Here is an 8,464-nt window from a genome sequence, read left to right on the forward strand (position 1 = left end):
AATTATATGTATGCATGCAAATCTGTATACATGCTGGAAACAGAACACAAGTACAATGCTAAGTAACACTGACCAACATGTTATTCACATGAATTCCTCATTTTAAACTGTATTTCCATGATATCACGATGACAGTCAGATCGATGCTGGCGCTCTTTAGATGCCTAGTTTCTTGCAGGTCCAATGCCTCTGTTTCTTGTCTGTAAATGTCTGTCTCTTTCTCCCCTTCACTCCATCAAATCTTTTGCTAACTTGCCAGACGATCCAGAGCTAACGGCACTGCAAAAACAAATTTTGACTGGAATAGACTGCTAAAATAAACATAATCAACGTCCTGGAAACGCAATTACAACCCATATAAAGCATTTTGATATGATAAAGAGTTTGCAATGAAATATCATCTTGTATTCATGACATGATATGACAATTCAGGAAAATATATAAGTAACAACGCTTGCTGTCCTCGAGAGCTATGTAGAATGCGGGCAAAGACAGTCAAACAGAGATGTGTATATTTTCTGACAAATGCCGCATAAGGATAACCTTAAAAACACTGTGGACATAAACCTTTAAATTAATTAAACTATGTCCTATTCTCCTCGAAAATTCGCAGCAAGACAACTGCCTGATATTGTACTTTCATCTGTCGTTAGTTGAGCAAAAAATGTTTATGCGATATGGTGCTTTATATGATACGACAAACTACAGCAGATAAGAAACGGGATAGCTTTCAAAGAAACCAACCGATAACCTACACAGTCTTATTACAGTGCATGTGGCGGCAAACATCAGAAATGTCGTCTTTGTGGCAAGTCTGGCCATTTTTTTCTCTTCATCGGGAGAAATTCTCTCACCCTTCGGTTGTAATCGGATCATCTTGAATGAATACTTGTTTGACTTTCCCCTCACAACAACAACAACAACAAAACGGCATGGGAGATGACCGGTACCTTGTTGACATTACATACAAATTAATTGTAAAAGGTACGAGTGAATTTTGTGAGCGCCCTCTTGTGGACAGTCGTTGAATTAATGTCACGAAAGTTCAGTAGGTCACATAGGGATTGCTACAACTTCAGATAAAGTTGAAAAGTTGCATTGCGAAAAGCCGAGAATTCCAAATTTACAACAAAAGCAAAATGAAGGCGGCATTGTGTTTATTGTCGATGGCAGTCGTTATAGGTAAGATGGTTTACAGGACTTGATGTAGTTTATATGACTAGATCTATGTACATGTACATAGCTGAACTGAAGATCTGAAGATTCACACATAATGATGTACAATAATCTAGGCTAGTGGGTCCAGTGGCCTCCAACATGGGGTAGAATTACTCTATGCCTGCATGCAGTACTAGACACGAAGATTGGTTGCACTGGGGTGCCCTCATTTTTTTGTAATTTGTTGAGAGCAAAAAGCAGATTCAGACTGACAGTGTCTAAAACCTGGGATTAAGATAGGCGCCTGTGTTTATCCCAGGTCATAGATGGCAAAATCATCTGAACGCTATTTATACCAAAATAAATAACAAGGCACTTAAAAGACCTAACTTTACTTAACTGAACATAAAACATGGAAAAATAGTTCAATCTCAACCAAACAACTTTCGTTCGAAAAATGACACGTTAGGCTTTACATTGGTGTATGAATCGACAAGCAAACATGCTTTCACTTGGCTACATGAAGCTGGAAGCCAGTAAGTTTGCAGGTTTTTTGTTTGTTACACAAATCCAGTAACAGGGTAAAGACTATCAACATATTAAACTTTTCAGCTCACGTGAGGTATGCAAGCCGTTATAACCACCATATTTCTGCCGTCGACCAAGTGAAATGTTGTTTTAATAAGAAACTTTGAAGTACCTTAACTGGTTATGGTCTACGGAAGTTATGCAGTTTTCTCTGTTTTTTACTTCGTAAGCGCACAACAGAGCAAAACTTTTATCAGTGATGGAATTACAGTGATGGAGGCAAGTTAAAAGCATGTTTGTTTGCCGATTCATAGGCCATTGTAAAGCTTAATATGTCAGCTTTCGAGCCAGTGTTGTTTGGTTGAGATTGAGGCTGTTTTTCCTTGTGTTATTTCCAGTTATGTAAAGTTGGGTCTTTCATCCCAGGCATTAAAGTTATGTACCTTGTTGTATATATTAGCATAAGTAATGGACTTCTGATATTAGGTATAAACAGCTTTCGGATGTTGCTGCCACCTGTGTCCCGGGTGTAGTCCAATTTAAGCGAAGTAGATTATTTGTTTTATATCTGTATGCTTACTTTTCCATTCTCTGACTGACAGCTTACTGTCAACATCGACACAAGGATTATCAGATTATCATTACATGTATAACTTTTGCAACATATTTAATCATGTCATGGATTCACATATTGTAACTTTTTATTTTCAGTGTTAGTTATCTATAATGCGTCAGGAGTCATTTATTTATTTAGTATTAAGTATTTCAATAGTTTGGAAAAAAAAGATTGGACTAAATGTACGTATGCAACAGTTAAGTTTTGCACATTAAGTTAGCACAATTCTAGGGCTACCCTACTATAACACTATGCTTTAACCTGACAGTTGGTGACATCGCACTGAAATGCTTTGAGTGCTCCATCAAACTCATGCTCTGAATATATTCTTTAGTGCGGAAGAGTGGGTGAGTGATGGGGTGGAATTCAACCTTTTCCTAGAGTAGGTGTACCATCATGAAAGCAAAGCAAAACATAGCAGTGGAGCTTGAGCCAGATGTTTATCTTCGGGTTTACTGCATTTGCAGAGGTATGCTTAAATGCAGTGGTGCACAGTTTATAGACAAATGGGAGCAGGAGGCAATAAACATTTATGAGAGGCATGTCTGTTCACAGCGAGTGGTCCCTGACCCTCGGTGAGTTAATCAGTGTGTTTAACTGAGAATTGACTGCCTTGGTTCACAAGTTATAAGTATATACTTTTTTCCAGGATAGGAAAAAATATCTCTTAACCTCTTATCTTTCCTCTTCACAAGATAATGAAATGGAGAATCAGAATGTGAAAATGAAAAAAAAAGTGGCAAAACTTAACCCCTGAGGGTGTTACCAAGTAAATCAGAGCAAAACCTGCATAAGGTCAGTGGCTTACCTCTAGCACTGTAGTTTCTTATAAACAGACCACTGTTGTATAATGGTAGGTAATAGGCCTACATTATTGAACAAATGCTTGGTATTAAACATAATTCAAATAAAATATAGATTATCCACTTAGATGAATGACTAACTATATTGAATTTCAGGTTTACAAATTAACAAACAGGTGGGAAGGTCTGTCAGCAACCTGCGGATGGTTGATAGTTCCCCCAGGCTCTGCCCAATTTACTCCCACCATAATGCTGGTTGCCGTGGTATAAGTGAAATATTTTTGTGTACAGCATAAAACACCTGTCAAATAAATAAATACATACATACAACAGACAGGCATATGAAAAGAATCTGTTACTCTAGGCATAAATGTCTCATCTGTTACTATGGACTTGGTTGGCCTGGTTATATGCTGCAGGGAACATATATATTAATATCAAACACTAACACAAATTTAATGATGACCCAGATTTATGATTCAACGCCTGGGAAAGGAAATGAATAATGCTGGTACTTGACATCTGCATGGGGTATTTAGTGTTGATAAGTGGATTAATGAGGGTATTAAGTGGGCTTAATTTGTGTTGATAGTGCTCTCCAGTTTGCCCTGGAACAAAATTCGTGCAAAAACTGATCAATACATAAATTTGTTGTGTTTTGTTTTCAGCCATTTCAGAATCTGACAACTGTGTGACATATTTTGAGGGGTGTAAACTAAGCAAAGGGGAATGCTTGTGCGGAGAAACAAAAGGATGCACAAACACTTTTCCATATAAAGATCGTGATGAGTGTGAGAAGGACAAAAAAGGTTTGTTATTGCCATTGAATGAATTCAGTACCCCCAGTCAGATATCAGGGAGAGGGGGGATATATTATATAAGTGGCAGAATCTAAGGGGTAACCATTTTGTTTATATAAGCATATAGCATGTTTGTGGGACCAAATTCAAGAAAACCCTTGCTTATGATCCGCTTGCCATGTTGTGGGAATTATGTCATTTCATATCTGGATGGGGAAGGAAATGGGTGGTGGTCTACTAACTGGATTTTGATAGTAAAGAATTGTAGCGACATGATGAGTGTTCAGTGTTTCAGGGTTGTTTTAACTTATATGTGTGTTGTTGCCCCATGTCTTCCATATCTGCAGCTTATGCTGGCTTCCTCTCCAGTCTTCCAGCAACCTGTGGTTGGTCATGGATTTCCCCTGGGGTCTACTATCCTGTTTCCTCCCACCAATAACAATAACTCTGGCTGCTATTGTATTATATGTGAAATATTCTTGAGTATGGTATAAAACATGAACCAAATAAATAAGTAATTAAAATAAATTTTCAATATCTGTTGAATTGTGTAGGTAACAGTGACCCCTGCCATCAGAACCACTGTAAACACGGCCTGTGCATCCAGACGTGGAGGCGTGGGGAGAGGTCTTACAAGTGTGACTGTACAGCCAGTGGTTACTACGGTGTTCACTGTCAACATAGTAAGTTTACCTCAGCCACTGAAGGTCATAGGGGTTATACACTCCCCTCGATTGCTTATCTCAGTCATATCAGTTGTTAACATAGGGCATTACCTGACATAACTGCCTTAAAAGGCTTAGATTCAACTCACTGGCATCTCTAAGAGACCTCAGCTGCATGAGAGTTCAAATCCAGATCTTGTCGGCTTTCCAGTAACTTGAAGTTTGCCAGGTATTTCATAATCTGCAAGGCTGCAAGACCTGTAGACTGTTTTAGTTAAGGCCGAATTTCTAGGTAAAGTCAATAAATGAGAAAAAAACTGGAATTGATGATGGAGCTAGAAATGCATACATGAATTGGCCAGCTTGGAAGCAATGAAGTATACCAGTCAAAGGAATTACTGATTTTGTACTGGTAGACTTACCTCAGATCTCTTTTTCATATCTGCTAATTAGGTTGTGATGAAGTTGAAAGAGGCCAGGAGGATTTCCCAGCTGAGTGTATTGAGGTCTACTGACTGACCTGATGAAGAGGGTGTAATCTCTGGGGCAGGGAATTGTATAACGACTTTCTTCTGCCACACCTCCATGGGAACTCTCTACTGCTACACTTTCATGGGAACTCTGTACTGCTACACCTCCATGGGAACTCTCTACTGCTACATCTCTGTGGGAACTCTGCCACCTCTACCTTTAAGCCTGGCGCACACGAAGGGAATTTGCTGAGGTATCAACCATGAGAGGTGGTCAGTGCAGTAACTTACTCTCCACTTGCTTCACCGCACACGGGCACATTTGTCTCTGCAGATTTTCGCTCTAATATGCCGTGTGACCCTCGACTATCCACTTCATTCACGAGGTCTTCGATGGCGGCCATACTGCTAACAGTCACATCCTTTAATAAGCTATTTTTATTGGCCGGCTGAGATTTCAAGCTCAGCTGTCAGCGCAGAGTGTCTGCACACGGTGAGAATTTGAACTCTCAAGGCAGAAAATATCAAACGCGACGGATACTTTCCTCACGGCTTTGTGGGATGAAAATCTCACTAAAACTTCGCCGCACAAAGAAAAGAGCTCAGCTGCCTGCCTCTTGTGGTTGATAACTCAGCAAGTTCCTCTCATGAGCTTTAAACTCATGGCTTTAAACCCAGGCTTTAAACTCACTGCCCACTGGTACCTGCTGTCTGATGAGCCATCAGGTTCAGGTTCAACCTTCAGTCTAGTCATCATTGCACCATCAGGATCATTCTCGGTCTACATCATCAAAAAGGAGTATGTAGTCCCAGCCCCTGGCGGGTGTATTGTGATCTACCAAGGTTCTGATGAACACAAACCAGTTTGTTTATATACCCTAATATTCTGTACTAATATACCAGTAGCCTTGGAATATGGCGAATGGTACTGACTACCACAGATGTAAGTGGGATTGTAGATCAAGTTTTGAACATCCATTTATGTTGTCGAGACTTTTAGAATTGATGCTTTTCTCTTGTTCACCAATGCCGATTTTCAACTTAACATATAAAAGATTAGTCCGTGTATACTGCTAAATTTTCCGACAAACACTAGTTTGTGTAACATTATGATTTTAAAACTGTCATCATAGGAATTAATTTATAATAACTGGTTTCTTTGTTAACCTCAGATTCAATGACACATATCCAGTACTTGTAGAAAATCAATATGTAGGCCTAATATTACATTGTAGTATTTGTCGTTACGCACACATAGAAAACAAATAAATGCATGAATTTTAGAAATTGAAATGTTAAGTTCTGAAATTGTTTGTGCAAGTATATGGATTATTTCGCTTTCTTGTTCCGTGTATTACCTGTACATAAAGGGAATGTTTTCAAATATTTGATTGTAGAACATTGACAGACCCTGAAGTGCCAAATTATTTTAATTTCATGTATATCAGTTAACCTGTATGAACTAATTACATTCAAGCATGTATATTTACAATATATGCTTATTTACATTACATATTATATCATGGTACTAAAGTTTTATTTCATGAGAACTTGGAGATGGGTGTTGAGTCCTCAGTCAAGACCTTTCAACACATGTTTCTTGAACGCGATATATGTTAAGCATCATGCCTGTATGTTCTGTTGTTTTATATCCCAGAGTCCATGCTCAAGTTGTGACATAGTTTTTAGTAATGTTGATTTTCAACTGCATGTATTTTTCTTAGCCATTCTCAGCTCTGTTTTATATATGGAAGATCCAGAGTCATTTTCTTATCATATCACATCAAATGTATACTGTATGGAAGTTTCCTAATGACATTCCAGAGCCTTGCACATAATCACAATGAGGTTTTTGATTTACCTCATACTGTGTATTTTTGTTTGTTCATGGAGTCCTCTTAGATTCTTTTCAGAATTACTTAGTCAGGTGAAATTTTACACCCATCTAGAAAATGGTAAAACGTGCAAGTAGTGTTAGACCAGGTTACTGTTCTGTTTGTTTTAGTGACTGTGTATGTTACAATCATAAAGCTGTCATGTGTTCGAAAACGGGTAGAAAAAAACAAAAAAATAAACTGTAATCCAGTAGTTTGTGTATAATCCTATCTTTGTCTTGTGATTTTATTTTTGTGATAGGGCAGTGAAATATATAGCCTTGGTGCTCAGTGAGCATTGGAAGAACCAAGATATTTGGGCTCCTGCATGTACCTTGATTGGCAGTATGAGTGCATTTGTTATGAGATATTGCTACATGTACATACTGGCTGCCCTAATGTCTGTGTTAGGGAGAGGCATCAAGTTTGGCCTTTAACATGTCATTCCTGTGAGGCAGCACCGTCTAAAGTTTGTTGACATTTAGTTTGACCTACAAGTATACAAGGAGATGGTGCAGCCTGAACGTAGGACATCATAAAGATGGATTCTGTCATTCAGTTTCATTGCTATATCACCCCTGACAAGATACACTTGATGTATCTTGTTTGGAATGAAATTCCAAACTTCAGTATACGCAGTTATGACCTACAATGTGCTCTCTAGTGATTAAGGTGAGCATTCGTCTCTATTCAGAACTGTTCCACTCAAACTGCCTAACCATAGAGACAGCGATTTATCAAATGACGCCAAGAAAGATCAATGCTTTAGTAATTTTATTTTCCTATGTTATTTTCTTATTTGCATTCTCCCTGATGTGTGAATTTTCAGGAACTAGATTGTGCACTCTTGTGTCAGCAGAACTCTCACTACACTGTTTACTGCTGAGTCTATAACACTTCATATCACAGTGTTGAATGCCGGGGATAGTAGAGACAAAGGTGAGCTATCCGCATTGATGCTAAGACTTTTTGTCAGGACATCCCCATGTTTGGGTTGTAGGATACTGTTGCGATTTGACAGACTAAACAAGGCACCAAACCTCCCAAAAAGGGAATGAAAATAGTGGGGACTGCTTCAGTGGCATGATGCTTAGAGTGTCCATCTTTAAGTCAGGAGGCCTGGGATTAAACCTAACCATACCAAACATTGTAAAAATAGTACTTGTTTCTGCCTCACTTTACGACCAGCACTGAGAGCTTAGATCAAAGAAATAGGACTGGTTGGCGAGTTATAAGGTGTGACTGGGTGGGGTGTCATTTCTGGGGGGCCTCCGTGGCTCAGTCGGTTAGCGCGCTAGCGCAGCGTAATGACCCAGAAGCCTCTCACCAATGCGGTCGCTGTGAGTTCAAGACCAGCTCATGCTGCCTTCCTCTCCGGCCGTACGTGGGAAGGTCTGCCAGCAACCTGCGGATGGTCGTGGGTTTCCCCCGGGATCTGCCCGGTTTCCACCCACCATAATGCTGGTCGCCATCGTATAAGTGAAATATTCTTGAGTACGGCGTAAAACACCAATCAAAAAAAAAAAAAAAAAAATCATTTCTGGTGTCTT

The sequence above is a fragment of the Liolophura sinensis genome, chromosome 8 (assembly GCF_032854445.1).
Source record: "Liolophura sinensis isolate JHLJ2023 chromosome 8, CUHK_Ljap_v2, whole genome shotgun sequence".
Taxonomy (NCBI): Eukaryota; Metazoa; Mollusca; class Polyplacophora; order Chitonida; family Chitonidae; genus Liolophura; species Liolophura sinensis.